This window comes from Bos taurus, chromosome 10 (assembly GCF_002263795.3).
Source record: "Bos taurus isolate L1 Dominette 01449 registration number 42190680 breed Hereford chromosome 10, ARS-UCD2.0, whole genome shotgun sequence".
NCBI lineage: Eukaryota > Metazoa > Chordata > Mammalia > Artiodactyla > Bovidae > Bos > Bos taurus.
Genome location: NC_037337.1, coordinates 50,650,197 through 50,668,108, shown reverse-complemented (window position 1 = coordinate 50,668,108; position 17,912 = coordinate 50,650,197).

The following is a 17,912-nucleotide window of genomic DNA, read 5'->3' as shown; positions in this document are numbered from 1 at the left end:
TGAATTCTCTTGTTGTTCAGTCACTCAGTCATGTCTGGCTCATTGCGACCCCATGGACTGCAGCATGCCAGGCTTCTCTGTCCTTTACTGTCTCCTGGAGTTTGCTCAAACTCATGTCCATTGAGTCAGTGATGGCATCCAACCATCTCATCCTCTGTTGCCCCCTTCTCTTCTTGCCCTCAATCTCCCAGCATCAGGGTCTTTTCCAATGAGTCAGTTCTTCACATCAGGTGGCCAAAGTGTTGGAGCTTCAGCATCAGTCCTTTCAATGAATATTCAGGTTGATTTCCTTTAGGATTGACTGGTTTGGTCTCCTTACTGTTCGAGGGACTCTCTAGAGTCTTCAGCACCTCAGTTTGAAAGCATCAATTCTTCAGCACTCAATCTTCTTTATGGTTCAACTCTCATATCTGTACATAATTACTGGAAAAACCATAGCTTTGACCATTTGGACATTTGTCAGTAAAGTGCTATCTCTGCTTTTTAATATGCTAAGTGTGTCATAGCTTTTCTTCCAAGGAACCAGTGTCTTTTAATTTTGTGGCTGCAGTCACTGTCTGCAGTGATTTGAGAGCCCAAGAAAGTAAAATGTGTCAGTGTTTCCACTGTTTCCCTATCTATTTGCCATGAAGTGATGGGCCTAGATGCCATGATATTATTTTTTGAATGTTGAGTTTTAAGCCAGCTTTTTCACTATCCTCTTTTACCCTCATCAAGAGGCTTTTTAATTCCTCTTCACTTTCTACCATTAGAGTGGTATTATCTGTATATCTGAAGTTGTTGATATTTCTCCCGGCAATCTTGACTCTGCATATAAGTTAAATAAGCAGGGGGACAATATACAGCCTTGATGTACTCCTTTCCCAATTTTGAACCAATCCAGTGAGTTTCTGCCAAATCCTTCAATAAAGACTTGACATGTCTGGACAATATTGTGTGGTGGTTTCCTCAGTTCAGTTCAGTCGTGTCTAACTCTTTGCAACCCCATGAATCACAGCATGCCAGGCCTCCCTGTCTATCACCAACACTCGGAGTTCACTAAAACTCATGTCCATCGAGTTGGTGATGCCATCCAGCCGTCTCATCCTCTATTGTCCCCTTCTCCTCCTGCCCCCAATCCCTCCCAGCATCAGGGTCTTTTCCAATGAGTCAACTCTTCGCATGAGGTGGCCAAAGTATTGGAACTTCAGTTTTAGCATCAGTCCTTCCAATGAACACCCAGGACTGATCTCCTTTAGGATGGACTGGTTGGATCTCCTTGCAGTCCAAGGGACTCTCAAGAGTCTTCTCCAACACCACAGTTCAAAAGCATCAATTCTTTGGTGCTCAGCTTTCTTCACAGTCCAACTCTCACATCCATGCATGACCACTGGAAAAACCACAGCCTTGACTAGATGGACTTTTGTTGGCAAAGTAATATCTCTGCTTTTCAATATGCTGTCTAGTTTGGTCATAACTTTTCTTCCGAGGAGTAAGCGTCTTTTAAATTCATGGCTGCAGTCACCATCTACAGTGATTTTGGAGCCCAGAAAAATAAAGTCTGACACTGTTTCCACTGTTTCCCCATCTATTTCCCATGAAGTGATGGGACCAGATGCCATGATCTTCGTTTTCTGAATGGTGAGCTTTAAGCCAACTTTTTCACTCTCCACTTTCACTTTCATCAAGAGGCTTTTGAGTTCCTCTTCACTTTCTGCCATAAAGGTGGTGTCATCTGCATATCTGAGGTTATTGATACTTCTCCCAGCAATCTTGGTTCCAGCTTGTGCTTCTTCCAGCCCAGTGTTTCTCATCATGTACTCTGCATATAAGTTAAATAAACAGGGTGACAATATACAGCCTTGATGTACTCCTTTTCCTATTTGGAACCAGTCTGTTGTTCCATGTCCAGTTCTAACTGTTGCTTCCTGACCTGCATATAGGTTTCTCAAGAGGCAGATCAGGTGGTCTGGTATTCCCATCTCTTTCAGAATTTTCCACAGTCGATTGTGATCCACACAGTCAAAGGCTTTGGCATAGTCAATCAAGCAGAAATAGATGTTTTTCTGGAACTCTCTTGCTTTTTCGATGATCCAGCGGATGTTGGCAATTCGGTCTCTGGTTCCTCTGCCTTTTCTGAAACCAGCTTGAACATCTGGAAGTTCGTGGTTCACGTATTGCTGGAGCCTGGCTTGGAGAATTTTGAGCATTACTTTACTAGCGTGTGAGATGAGTGCAACTGTGCGGTAGTTTAAGCATTCTTTGGCATTGCCTTTCTTTGGGATTGGAATGAAAACTGACCTTTTCCAGTTGTGTGGCCACTGCTGAGTTTTCCAAATTTGCTGGTTTCCTAGAGGACAATGAAATGAACCTTTCTCCTGGTGCCTGAGGGCAAGGCATGCCATCTTCTCACCAGAAGTGAAGCTCTAGGCAATGGCAATGGGAACTGTCCTGAACAGAGCCAGGAGCAGGGCTGAAGAAGCATTCTACTTATGTGTGATACCAGACGGAAATTCTGACTCCCTGATATATACCAGGAGACGAAAGGAACCAATCTGGAGACCATCACTAATGGTCTCCACAGGGTCAGAAACACCATGTAAGTCACATGAGCCTGTGTGAGCAAAAGAGAGGCACTGCTGACTGAAGTACTCTGCCCATTTTGTGTGACAAACAGTAGGTCAGCTTCCTCCATGGTTTGCTGTGGGACAAAAAGACACCAGACACAGAATGTTACAGTATTATAAGATTACTTCTAAGATCGGCATTGCGGGAAGGATGGAGACGCATGATCAGACTGTTGGGCAATCAACCACAGACTGGTATTTTACCACATCAAAATGACAGAAAGTATTTTATTGATGATTATGACCTAAGATCCCTTTTGAGTGTTGCCTGTGTCCACAGAGAGGAACACGTGACATCAAGGCAAGACAAAGGGACTTTGTGATTTACCTTAAGGAAGGGAAAAATGGATCTTATAATTCTACCTTGGCAAACTTTAAATGGCTCTTTGAAAAAGCAGTTAACATGTATTTAAAAAAGATTCCAGTGTTGGCCAAAAAAAATCGTTAAGAATTGATTGTGTTTCTAGAAGTTTATCTTGCTTTCTGTAGCCATTTACCACTCTGTGTTGTGGTAGAAGGAATGATTTATTACTTTCAAGTGTAACTTTCTTCTCTAGTTTCCAGGAAAACATAAGCATGAGTAGCAGGGGCACTGTGAAGAGTAGTCTGTACTGATTTGGGGATCTTTATGAAAAAAAATAATAATAACAGAATGTACACTGTATTTATCTAGCATTAAGCATCAGAAATTAAAGGCAGAAACACATACCCTGAAGCTGTTAATAACTCTTTGTGGTACTGAATTTGAAAACTGATCAAAATTTTAGGTAAAATGAAGCTGGTAGTATAACATTTTATCCTTGCAATGTTAACAAATTCTCATTTTTTTCATTTGATTAATGTGAATTAAATGCACACGGGATGAAAGAGGCTGAACTGGGTCTTGCAGGACTATGTGAAATAGTTGCAGGTCAACAGTTCTTTCACACAAGACATATGAACCGTGTTGGCCCACCCAGTAGTATAGGCTTTTGCTTTATGGTTACCATGAGACTTACATAAACAACATATTTATCACAATCTGTTTTAGGTTGATAACAACTTAAGTTTGAACGCATTCTAAAACTCCACATCTTTACTCCCCCCACAGTGTTTTATATTTTTGATGTCACAATTTTACATATTTTTATCTTATATATTCCTTAACTAATCATTGTAGCTAGTTAATTTTACTATTTTTGTTTTTAATCTTCATGCTAGCCTTAAAAGTGATTAAAACACTACCTCAGTCCTGTCTGACTCTTTGTGACCCCAGGGACTGTAGCCGGCCAGGCTCCTCTGTCCATGGAATTCTCCAGGCAAGAATACTGGAGGGCATTGCCATTTCCTCCTCCAGGGGATCTTCCTGACCCAGGAACTGAACCAGGGTTTCCTGCACTGCAGGCAGATTCTTTACCTTCTGAGCCACCAGGGAAGCCTAATTACCTTTATCTTTATACTCTAGGATGTTTTCTTGTTCTTAATTAGCACCTTTGCTTTTCTGCCTAAGAACTCCCTTTAATATTTCTTGTAAAGCAAATTTAGTGGTGATGAACGTCTTTAGCATTTGCTTGTCTGGAAAGCTCTTTATGTTTCCTTCAATTCTGAAAGGTATCTTTGCCAGGTAGGGTATTCTTGCCTTTTGTCCTTTCAGCACTTTAAATATATAGTACCAGCACTTTAAATATATAGTACCATTCCTTTCTAGTTGCAAGATTCCTGATGGTAGTCTCATGGGGAATCCTTTGTATGTAAGAATTGTTTTTTTCTTGCCACATTTAAGATTTTCCCTCGTCCTTAGCTTTAGACATTTTGATTATAATGTGCCTTGGTGGGTTTCTTTGGGTTCCTCTTCTTTGAAATTTTCTAGACTTTCTGGGTCTAGATGCCCATTTCCTTCTTCTTGCCTTATATTTCCTGTCTCCCTGTTGACGTTCTCACTGTGTTCATCCATTTTTGTCCCAATTTTGCAGAGTATATTTATGACGGTTAGTTTGAATCCTTTATCAGGTAAATTACTTTTCTTTGCTCCATCAAGAGTTTCCCCCCTGAGGTTCTATCTTTTTCTTTCATTCAGAACATAGTTCTCTGTTTCTTCACGTTGCTTGACTCTGTTGGTTTCTATGCAGTAGATAAAACAGCCATCTGTCCCAGTCTTGAAGAAGGGGCCTCATGTGGCAGATTAAACCCTGCCTTAGCTCTCAGTAGTCTCCAAACCTTTGGGATTTTTCAAGCAACTTATTTTATTTTTAATCACGCCCAGTGTTCACTTGGGGTGTTTACTTTGTCAAGGACTGTCTCTAGAATTGTTAGTTTCTAGGAACCTAGGAATGCAAACCTTTCTGGCCACCAGAGCCAGGCGATCCAGAATCATCCCCTGGGTAGCAGACAGAAAACCCAGGCGCCAGACATATGTAAGAGCTGGCTGTGTGCTATAGATGTATCAAGATTTCCTTAATTTTTTAGGCTGAATTATATATTTATTTACACCACATTTTGTTTTATCCATTCATCCATTGATGATTTACAATGCTTTTTAAAATGTTTGAGGTATAATTGACATACAGTAAACTGCACATATTCAAGTCTACTTTCTCTCTCTCATATGGCAGACCTCACTGTATTGTGCTTTGCTTTTTGGTGCTCAGGACATACTGCATTTTTTAAAAACAAATTGAAGGTTTGTGGCAACCCTGTGTCAAGGGTCTGTTGATGTCATTTTTCCAACAGCATTTGCTCACTTTGAGTCTCTGTGGTACGTTTTGTTCATTCTCGTGATATGTCAAAGCTTCCACCAGCAAAAAGATAACTCACTGAAGGCTCAGATGATAGAATTTTTTAGTGATAAGGTAATAATTATGGTATGTAAATTTTTTAGACACAATGCTATTGCACACTTATTATACTGTTCAGTTCAGTCGCTCAGTCGTGTCCGACTCTGCGACCCCGTGAATCGCAGCACGCCAGGCCTCCCTGTCCATCACCAACTCCCGGAGTTCACCCAGACTCATGTCCATCGAGTCAGTGATGCCATCCAGCCATCTCATCCTCTGTCGTCCCCTTCTCCTCCTGCCCCCAATCCCTCCCAGCATCAGAGTCTTTTCCAATGAGTCAACTCTTCACATGAGGTGGCCAAAGTACTGGAGTTTCAGCTTTAGCATCAGTCCTTCCAAAGAAATCCCAGGGCTGATCTCCTTCAGAATGGACTGGTTGGATCTCCTTGCAGTCCAAGGGACTCTCAAGAGTCTTCTCCAACACCACAGTTCAAAAGCATCAATTCTTTGGCGCTCAGCCTTCTTCATAGTCCAACTCTCACATGCATACATGACCACTGGAAAAACCATAGCCTTGACTAGATGAAACTTTGTTGGCAAAGTAATGTCTCTGCTTTTGAATATGCCATCTAGGTTGGTCATAACTTTCCTTCCAAGGAGTAAGCGTCTTTTAATTTCATGGCTGCAGCCACCATCTGCAGTGATTTTGGAGCCCCCAAAAATAAAGTCTGACACTGTTTCCCCATCTATTTCCCATGAAGTGATGGGACCAGATGCCATGATCTTCGTTTTCTGAATGGTGAGCTTGAAGCCAACTTTTTCACTCTCCACTTTCACTTTCATCAAGAGGCTTTTGAGTTCCTCTTCGCTTTCTGCCATAAGGGTGGTGTCATCTGCATATCTGAGGTGACTGATATTTCTCCTGGCAATCTTGATTCCAGCTTGTGCTTCATCCAGCCCAGCGTTTCTCATGATGTACTCTGCATATAAGTTAAATAAGCAGGGTGACAATATACAGCCTTGACGTACTCCTTTTCCTATTTGGAACCAGTCTGTTGTTCCATGTCCAGTTCTAACTGTTGCTTCCTGACCTGCATACAGATTTCTCAAGAAGGCAGATCAGGTGGTCTGGTATTCCCATGTCTTTCAGAATTTTCCACAGTTTATTGTGATCCACACAGTCAAAGGCTTTGGCATAGTCCATAAAGCAGAGATAGATGTTTTTCTGGAACTCTCTTGCTTTTTCCATGATCCAGCGGATGTTGGCAATATTATACTGTGGTATAGTATAAACATAACTTTTACATGCACTGGGAAACCAAAAATTTTTCATGACTTGTTTATCACAATATTTGCTTTATTATGATGTCTGGAACTGAACCCACAGTATCTCCAAGGATATGTATGTATATATAGTCCCATAAAATCATCTCAATACATATATATTTCCATTTCTATAATATATATTTTTCCATAAATTCATCATCCATAAAGTATATATACATATATATAATCCTATAAAATATACATATATATTTCCATAAAATCATCATCTCAATAAAAAAAGATCCCTTTATGATGCAGCATTAAAACAAAACACACAAAAGGGGCATAGTTTACATGAGTGTTCATTGTTGGTGGAATAATCACAATCCTAAATTTTCTCACAAATACCAGTATTTTGTAAGTGATAACAAAGAAGGTTAACTATAAAGCCCTAAAAACTTGTGTTTTATTATTGATACTGGGTCAGGCAGTGTACCTGAATGTAGGAAAAATGAAAACATTCCTTGAAACAAATTTCAAAGCCATGACATGTCAGTGTGACATGCATGACTCTGAACTATGATGAAGTTGACTGTTAACTTGTTAGGAACTTCCTGCTGAATTTGAACGGAAGCTGGTCAATATCCAGAGACAGGTGATTCCATGGGGCCAAGACCCAAGCTCCAAATGTGGCTGAATATAAAATGCTGACCAAATCCCAGGCTTCTTCATCCTCAAGATTACGCTGTCAATGCTAAAAGTTAGAGCACAGGTTACAGGTCATCTGTGTTGAAATATGTTGAAAGGAACTCTTTCTATAAGCATAAAGTAAACATGCTAAATGACCAGAAAGCTTTGTGTCTAGCTTATTTGTTGTAGCACTGGTTTTTCCTCAGTGGCTCATGAAAAGCAATGCATCTTTTAATCAATGGTATCTTACATCTGAAGAAAGGTGGTGATTAGGAAAGGATATGAAAGGCAGTTTCAATAGCTTCCAAGCGCGGTGTTTCTGACTGTCACCCCTTTAGACGCCTTTGTGTCCTGCAGCCTAGAATTTGTGAGAAGCTTGGGCTCAGGCTGCACAGAATGGGATCCTACCTGGCCAAGTGACCTCAGCAGTCCTATTTAAGTATTATTACTAGCCCAAGCTGATACATTTCACACAGAAATTAAGGGAGTTGACCCTCTGTGCAGTCAAAAATCCAAGTATAACTTTATAGTCACCCCTCCACATCTGCAGTTCCACATCCATGAATTCAACCAACCACAATCCGTGGAATGCTACAGTATGTATTTATTGAAGAAAAAAGTCTGTGTATAGCTGCTGCTGCTGCTAAGTCGCATCAGTTGTGTCCGACTCTGTGCGACCCCATAAACAGCAGCTCAACAGGCTCCTCTGTCCCTGGGATTCTCCAGGCAAGAATACTGGAGTTGCCATTTCCTTCTCCAATGCGTGAAAGTGAAGTCGCTCAGTCATGTCCAACTCTTAGCAACCTCATGGACTGTAGCCTACCAGGCTCCCCTGTCCATGGGATTCTCCAGGCAAGAGTACTGGAGTGGGTTGCCATTGCCTTCTCCGGTGTATAGCTAGACCTGTGGAACTCAAACCCCTGTTGTTCAAAGGCCAGCTGTATTACTTCAAACACAGTGAGTTTTCCCTGAAATGATAAAGCAAAGTTAAATGTCCAGACTTTTATACCTTTCAACTGTTGTGTAAGAGAGTTCAGTCTATCTCACCCAGCAATAAATATTTATTTATGTATTTAAATAATATTTATGTCTCCTTGCTCATTTCTTCGCTGGTGGCTCAGATGGTAAAGAATCTGCCTGCAATGCAGGAGACCCGAGTTCGATCCCTGGGTCAGGAAACTCCGCTGGAGAAGGGTATGGCAACCCACTCCAGCATTCTTGCCTGGAGAATTCCATGATCAGAGGAGCCTGCTGGGCTACAGTCCATGGGGTGGTAAAGAGTCAGACACGACTGAGTGACTAACATATACACAGGTAGATATGTAGGTTTATTTAACCACTCTCCAGTCTGGGCCAACTGTGCTATAGAGTATTATAAGTGGCAATTGCCTGTGGAAGGGTTGGCTTGGTAAGTTTACTTCAGTGGAGAAAAGGGAAGTCAAGGCAATGATTGGACTGAACTGATCACATTTTAAAAAAAGTTTTGAAGTATAGCTGATTTGGGGGCTTCCCTGGTGGCTCAGACAGTAAAGAATCTGCCTGCAGTGTGGGACACCCTAGTTTGATCCCCGGGTTGGGAAGATCCCCTAGAGAAGGGTATGGCTATCCACTCCAGTATCCTTGCCTGGAGAACTCCATGGACAGAGAAGCCTGGAGGGCTACAGTCCATGGGATAGCAAACAGTTGGCCACAACTGAGCAATTAACATAGCTGATTTGCAATGTTTCAGGTGCACAGCAACGCGATTCAGTTATGCACACATACACATTCTGTTTCAGATTCTTTTCCATTATAGGTGAATTGATCACTGACTGAATTTGTTCACCAATATAACCACATGATTTTATTTTCTATTCCATCCATTTCATTCCAGTCTGTTGGTTCGACATAAATATTAGCCACAATCCTAGGTCCTGGGGATACATAATAAATAAGATATCAGTTCAGTTCAGTCGCTCAGTCATGTCCGACTCTTCGCGACCCCATGAATCGCAGCACGCCAGGCCTCCCTGTCCATCACCAACTCCCGGAGTTCACTCAGACTCACATCCATCGAGTCAGTGATGCCATCCAGCCATCTCATCCTCTGTCATCCCCTTCTCCTTCTGTCCCCAATCCCTCCCAGCATCAGAATCTTTTCCAATGAGTCAACTCTTTGCATGAGGTGGCCAAAGTACTGGAGTTTCAGCTTTAGCATCAGTCCTTCCAAAGAAATCCCAGGGCTGATCTCCTTCAGAATGGACTGGTTGGATCTCCTTGCAGTCCAAGGGACTCTCAAGAGTCTTCTCCAACACCACAGTTCAAAAGCATCAATTCTTTGGTGCTCAGCCTTCTTCACAGTCCAACTCTCACATCCATACATGACCACTGGAAAAACCATAGCCTTGACTAGACGAACCTTTGTTGGCAAAGTAATGTCTCTGCTTTTGAATATGCTTTCTAGGTTGGTCATAACTTTCCTTCCAAGGAGTAAGGATCTTTTAATTTCATGGCTGCAGTCACCATCTGCAGTGATTTCGGAGGCCCCAAAAATAAAGTCTGACACTGTTTACACTGTTTCCCCATCTATTTCCCATGAAGTGATGGGACCAGATGCCATGATCTTCGTTTTCTGAATGTTGAGCTTTAAGCCAACTTTTTCACTGTCCACTTTCACTTTCATCAAGAGGCTTTTGAGTTCTTCACTTTCTGCCATAAAGGTGGTGTCATCTGCATATCTGAGGTTACTGATATTTCTCCCAGCAATCTTGATTCCAGCTTGTGCTTTTCCCAGCCCAGCATTTCTCATGATGTACTCTGCATATAAGTTAAATAAACAGGGTGACAACATACAGCCTTGATGTACTCCTTTTCCTATTTGGAACCAGTCTGTTGTTCCATGTCCAGTTCTAACTGTTGCTTCCTGACCTGCATACAGATTTCTCAAGAGGCAGATCAGGTGGTCTGGTATTCCCATCTCTTTCAGAATTTTCCACAGTTTATTGTGATCCACACAGTCAAAGGCTTTGGCATAGTCAATAAGGCAGAAATAGATGTTTTTCTGGAACTCTTGCTTTTTCCATGATCCAGCGGATGTTGGCAATTGGATCTCTGCTTCCTCTGCCTTTTCTAAAACCAGCTTGAACATCTGGAAGTTCGTGGTTCACGTATTGCTGAAGCCTGGCTTGGAGAATTTTGAGCATTACTTTACTAGCGTGTGAGATGAGTGCAATTGTGCGATAGTTTAAGCATTCTTTAGCATTGCCTTTCTTTGGGATTGGAATGAAAACTGACCTTTTCCAGTCCTGTGGCCACTGCCGAATTTTCCAGATTTGCTGGCATATTGAGTGCAGCACTTCCACAGCATCATCTTTCAGGATTTGAAATAGCTCAACTGGAATAGGCTTTATCTGTAAGAAGGTGGCTGGCCAAAGGAGTGAAATAGTGGAGTGTCAGGCCAGAGAGTAATTGACTGTTTTACCACATTGTGACAAGTGCCAAAAGAGGTTCAGGTTTTGACTGGACAATCCTGGTATCTAAGGCTTCTGCTTATAAAACAAAATGGAAAAAAAAATTAATACGAACAAACATTAGGTCTCAGCCTAGGAGTGACCTTTCTCACAAGTCCTCCCTAACCCACATGTTTGTTTCCAAAGCACCTTATCATATCACCTAAAACATGGTCTAACACAAGCCTGTATTCTCTAGAAGTCTGTTAACTTCCTCAAGATAAGGGCCTACCTTTGGCCCACCAAGAACTCCCTTGTATGCAGTGTTGAAATGATAAATATTCTTTGTGAAAATATTCTAAAAAGAATGTATCATTTGCTTCCCCTGATGAATATCTTTTTTTCTAGAAAACTTGCTCTTCATATTTAGGTTTTTAAAAACTCTACCTTTGAATGTTTAAAAGTAGCAAAATCAATTCTTTAATGAAAAATCTAATAAAATGTGTTATTAAATCTACAGACATGATGTAGATGATCACAAATTGTCATCTCACATTGGCATATTTATTTTGGGGCCAGAAAATATTTATCTGGCATGACAGATATGTTAATTGATATATCTTGATATCTGCAGATGAGGAAGTTGACAAAAAGGAGGATGTCAAAGAAAGGCATGGGTGTGGGGAATCCTGCATCTGTCCCGGGTGCCCTGGATGGTGCTTTCAGTGGTCGTGTCTTTGAGCAAGGTTCGTTCAGTATAAAGGAACCATGCTGAACGGACGAGTCTGGATTTTATTTTTTGAGCCCATTCCCTAAGCAAAGGGAAATTGTAAGGTATTTGTTTTTGGCAGGGGAGTTGCATGGGCAGAGCTGTTTCAGGGAGATAATCTGAAAACAAGGGAGGCCAGATTGGGACAGGGGAATAATATAAGAGGCTGCAGCTATAGAGTTTAAAGGCAAGAAAGGAGGGTGGTGAGGATGGAGAGCTAATCAAGGAGGAATCTGAGGGCTTAGCAATCTGCCAGAAGACTATTGCACTTATTGTCCTTATTGCCTGGGAATTATTGCTCCATAAATGTCTTACTGAACGAGCGATTTCCTGTAGATAGGAAGAAACAAGGAGGAAGCTAAGGTTACTGCCAAGTCCAGCCCCAGTGCCTGGGTAGACAGTAGAGTTGGCCAAGATTTGTAATGATGGGTCTGGAGCAGGAGTGGGAGAGATGTGCTCAGGCTGGGTCAGCAGAGGGGTCATCAGCCTCTATTTCCTTTTCCCAGTTGTGCTTCCTGTGACTATGGTTCTGCCCCGCTGCCAGCTTCTCCCATGCTATCAGCCATCATCATTTTTGGGGGGAGAAAGCAGGTTGGATATTCTTGTTTTTTAAGAAGCTTCTGGGCATTTGCATGCTCCCCGGGAAAATCTCATCATTTTTGTTGCAACTGTAGTAAGATCTTAATAAGACAAAAGGCTCAATAACTGGCAAAGGATGTTCTGTTTAACTGAATTTTTCTGATGTCCTTCAGGTAAAGTAGGAACCTTTTAAAAATACTTGGATGGCATACTTGTAAAAAGGAGAAGTCTACTTTACTTCAAAGGCAGATGGCTGACAATTATCATTAAGAAAAATTATTTAGAACTTAGGAATAAGAGGGAGAGGTAGGCAGCATACCCTTGCAGTGATGACATGAACACAGGGGCATTCTTCAACAGGCTCACCCAAGGGTTAGTTACTTACCCGAGGCAGGACTTCTCACTTTCACGCTATTCACCTTTTGTGCAGGATACGTCTTGGTATGGGATTTGTCCCCTGCATGGTAGGATGTTAGCAGCATCACTAGCCTCTACTCACTAGATGTCATCCCTCCCCCTGCCTTCCACCCTCACCCCCGGCTGAGTTGTGGCCAGAAGCCATCATCTCCAGATGATGCCAAATATCCCTTGAGAGGCAACATCACTCCTGTTTGAGAACCACTGATTTAGAGAATGAACATTTGACTTGGCTATTTGCTGTTAAGGGCACAGACTCAGTCAAGTAACTGCTCCATTTGCAGATCTTACTCTGTTGAGATGCAAACAATTTCTCCTCAGTAGAAGGAAGATTCCAAATGTTATGGTTTCCTATTATCTTGCAGGGCATTAGCCAGTGGTGTATCTGCAAGAGGAACTTGACTCTAGCCTTCTTTTATCAGTTCAGTTCAGTCGCTCGGTCGTGTCTGACCCTTTGTGACCCCATGGACTGCAGCACGCCAGGTCTCCCTGTCCATCACCAATCCCTGGAGTTTACTCAAACTCATACCAATTGAGTCAGTGATGCCATCCAACCATTTCATCCTCTGTTGTCCCCTTCTCTTCCTGCCTTCAATCTTTCCCAGCATCAGGGACTTTTCAAATGAGTCAGCTCTTCGCATGAGGTGGCCAAAGTATTGGAGTTTCAGCTTCAATATCAGTCCTTCCAATGAACACCCAGAACTGATCTCCTTTTGGATGAATTGGTTGGATCTCCTTGTAGTCTAAAGGACTCTCAAGAGTCTTCTCCAATACCACAGTTCAAAGGCATCAATTCCTCGGTGCTCAGCTTTCTTCACAGTCCAACTCTCACAACCATGCATGACCACTGGAAAAACCATAGCCTTGACTAGACGGACCTTTGTTGACAAAGTAATGTCTCTGCTTTTTATAAACTGTCTAGGTTGGTCATAACTTTCCTTCCAAGGAGTGAGCGTCTTTTAGTTTCATGGCTGCAATCACCATCTGCAGTGACTTTGGAGCCCCCAAAAATAAAGTCTGACACTGTTTCCCCATCTATTTCCCATGAAGTGATGGGACCAGATGCCATGATCTTCGTTTTCTGAATGTTGAGCTTTAAGCCAACTTTTTCACTCTCCACTTTCACTTTCATCAAGAGGCTTTTGAGTTCCTCTTCACTTTCTGCCATAAAGGTGGTGTCATCTGCATATTTGAGGTGATTGATATTTCTCCCGGCAATCTTGGTTCCAGCTTGTGCTTCTTCCAGCCCAGCGTTTCTCATGATGTACTCTGCATATAAGTTAAATGAGCAGGGTGACAAAATACAGCCTTGATGTACTCCTTTTCCTATTTGGAACCAGTCTGTTGTTCCACATCCAGTTCTAACTGTTGCTTCCTGACCTGCATACAAATTTCTCAAGAGGCAGGTCAGGTGGTCTGGTATTCCCATCTCCTTCAGAATTTTCCACAGTTTATTGTGATCCACACAGTCAAAGGCTTTGGCATAGTCAGTAAAGCAGAAATAGATGTTTTTCTGGAACTCTCTTGTTTTTCGATGATCCAGCGGATGTTGGCAATTTGATCTCTAGTTCCTCTGCCTTTTCTAAAACCAGCTTGAACATCTGGAAGCTCACGGTGTGTACAAATAGCAAGTTTCTCAAAATGCTCTTGGAACAAGCTTTACTATCTGACTGTTTCCATTAAGCAGTCAGCTGAGCATTTGATGCATTTCAGGGGTCGCACAGAGTCGGACACGACTGAAGCGACTTAGCAGCAGCAGCAGTGTATGTTTAGAAAGAGATTTTTTAAAAAAACTTTTGGGAAAATTATGCATCAGCATGGTTAACTTTTCCTGGCAATCTCATGACTTGGGTCTGCCAGTGCGAACTTTGGGTCAGAAGGCTTCTAGCTTTTGGATTTGGTTTCCAAGCCTTCTCAGATCTCTCCCTGTGGTACTTCTACATTCTTCCTGTCCCTCACAACCCTTTCCTCTGGCTGTTCCCATAGACCAGCCACCTACCTGGTTGGGCCCTCATCATATCCACTTGACCACTTGTCATATCTGCCCTGCAGTCCTCGTCACTGCCAGTCTTTTGCTCTTTCCTCCCAACCCTGGTAAAGTCCACCACTAAATAAGGATTTCTGAACCATGGCTCTGACGTGATGCTTGCAGGACAAAGACTCCAGGCAGCAGAAACACAGAATTTTATTTTCTTTTTAAAAATTTTGTTGAAGTATAGTTGATGTACAATATTGTGTTAATTTCTATTGGACAGCAAAGTGACTCAATTACATATATGTGTGTATATATATATTCTTTTCCATTATGTTTTGTCATCTGTTCAGTTCAGTCGCTCAGTCATGTCCGACTCTTTGAGACCCCATGAATCGCAGCATGCCAGGCCTCCCTGTCCATCACCATCTCCCGGAGTTCACTCAGACTCACGTCCATCGAGTCAGTGATGCCATCCAGCCATCTCATCCTCTGCCGTCCCCTTCTCCTCTTGCCCCCAATCCCTCCCAGCATCAGAGTCTTTTCCAATGAGTCAATTCTTCGCATGAGGTGGCCAAAGTACTGGAGTTTCAGCTTTAGCATCAGTCCTTCCAAAGAATCCCAGGGCTGATCTCCTTCAGAATGGACTGGTTGGATCTCCTTGCAGTCCAAGGGACTCTCAAGAGTCTTCTCCAACACCACAGTTCAAAAGCATCACTTCTTCGGCACTCAGCCTTCTTCACAGTCCAATTCTCACATCCATACATGACCTCTGGAAAAACCATAGCCTTGACTAGACGGACCTTTGTTGGCAAAGTAATGTCTCTGCTTTTGAATATGCTATCTAGGTTGGTCATAACTTTCCTTCCAAGGAGTAAGCGTCTTTTTGAATACAGTTCCCTGGGCTATACAGTCAGACCTTGTTGTTTATCTTGTATAATATTGATAGTTTGCCTCTGCTAATCTCAGACTCCCATTCCTTCTCTCCCCTACATCTCCGCCTCCTTGGCAACCACAAATCTGTTCTCTGAATCTGTGAGTCTGTTTTTGTTTCATAGATATGCTGATTTGTATTTTAGATTCCACGTATAAGTGACATATGGTATCTGTCTTTCTCCTTCTGACTTATTTCGCTTTTTATGATGATCTCTTGGTCCATCCATGTTGCTGCAAATGGCATTATTTCATTCTTTTTTTTATGGCTGATCAATGCATTGTGTGTGTGTGTGTGTGTGTGTGTGTGTGTACACCACACACCACATTTTCTTTATCCATTCACTGTCAATGGACATTTCCATGTCTTGGCTATTGTGAGTACTGCTGCGGTGAAAAAATTGGTCTTTCAGATTCAAGGTCAGAGGTTCGGATTAAGGTTTAGAGTTAGGGTTCCCACACAGTGAGGAAACGGAGACCCAAGGAAGTCAAATGCTGTGTTAAGTTGCTTCAGTCATGTCTGACTATTTTCAACCCCATGGACAGTAACTCACCAGGCTCCTCTGGCCATGGGGTTTCCCAGGCAAGAATACTGGGGTGGATTGCCATTTCCTCCTCCAGGGGATCTTCCCAACCCAGGGATCGAACCCACATCTCCTGCATTGGCAGGCAGTAGCTGATTATAAAATCACACAGAGAGGGAGAGAAATCAATTTGAAGAGGTTAGTCATCAGGTTGAATGTCCTGAGGTGGTCTCTGCACACTGGCTTTTGCATAAATCCCAGATATTATTACCTCTTCCCTTGTTGTTTCCTTTCCATTATGTCATTCCATTGCACTCGATAAATCCCAGGTGTTACCTCTTTCCCCGTCATTTCCATTCCATTTCCATTGCAGGGCAGAAAATGGTTGCATTCATGGGCATGAGGAAGGGAGTGCCAGTTAACCCAAGCGTTTCGGGCTTCAATCAGAACTTCTCAGGGCAATCTTGACCAACATTCCTTGAGCTTTAGTATCTTGCCTGCCTTTACCCCGGTAAGGGCTGTCTGGCTTCCTTCTTCTGCCACTCATTGGATTGTGTGGCTGGTTTTTCCTGATACTCCTGTAGTTAATCTGTTTGCTTTCCACTGGCTGTTTCTGCTTTCTTCCAGCCCCCTGGCCTCCCAGCGCTACTTCATTTTCCTGCACGAACACCACCTTCTAAACTCTTCTTTTTGTGCTTCTCCCACCAAGAACCGATAAGTGTGTTAGCTGCTTAAAAAACTTTCCCCCTACGAGTATAATTGAGTCAGCTTTGTGTCAGATGCTGTTTGTCTTTGCACAAGTGTCTGGATCACAATGTGTACCATATCACTTTTCTTTCCTCAATCAGGATTGTGATTAGAGCCCCACTTAGAGTATCGTATTTAATACCTGAGCTCTGTCACTCAGAATGTAGCCAAGATTAAATGCTTCTTAATAGAGTTAATAACATTTCATGTGGTGTGTATGTGGCTCAGTTGTGTCTCATTCTTTGTGAGCCCATGGGCTGTAGCCTGCCAGGCTCCCCTGTCCGTGGAATTTTCTAGGCAAGAATACTGGAGTGGGTAGCCATTCCCTTCTCCAAGGGATCTTCCTGACCCAGGGATCAAACCCTTTCCCTCATTGTAGGCAGATTCGTTACCATCTGAGGCACCAAAAATCCCATTTTATAATACCAGTTAAGATTTAGTTTGTTTGTTCTTTCTTTATTCAGGTTCTGATATTCCTCACAAAATCACCAGCAGTGTGTGGTTTTTCAAAATCATGAACTGGTGTTTATGTAATCAAAATTGAATGTATTTTTAGAGCTTAGTGACACTCCCCCTTCACCCACCACTGTGTTCTTAGGTCCCCATGTCTCCTCCTCCCCCCCATTCATTGGTTCTTGGCATTTTCCTGAAGTGCCAAGTCAAAAGGCTCACAGCTTTATTTCAAAGCATAGTTGTTTGATCCTATTATAATCATTACCTTGCCTATTTCATTCCATACATCAAAATATATTCCAGATTAATCCAAAATTTAAATGTTAAAAATCACAAAATCTTTTTCAAGAAAATGTGAGTGAATAGTTGTATGGCCCTGGAGTGGAAATGAGCATTCTATGCACTATATGAATTTCAGAAGCCAAAGCGAAAGCATAGATAAATTCAACTACATTTAAGATAACTGCAAACTTCAATACATCAATGTTGACCGTTGGAAAGAACCCCATAAAACATAGTCGAACAACACATTGGGAGGAAATGCCTCTAAAACCAGAACAAAGGATAAATAACTGATAAATTCAAAGAGCTCTTATAAATCAGTTAGAAAAACTAACAGCCCTATAGAAAAATGGACAGAAAAAATCAACCGGAAAGAAATATAAGAAGAAATACAGGGACTTCCCTGGTCGTCTAGTGGTTAGTACTTAGCACTGTCACTGCTAGGGCCTGAGTTCAATTCCTAGTTGGGGAACTAAGATCCTGCAAGCCTCAT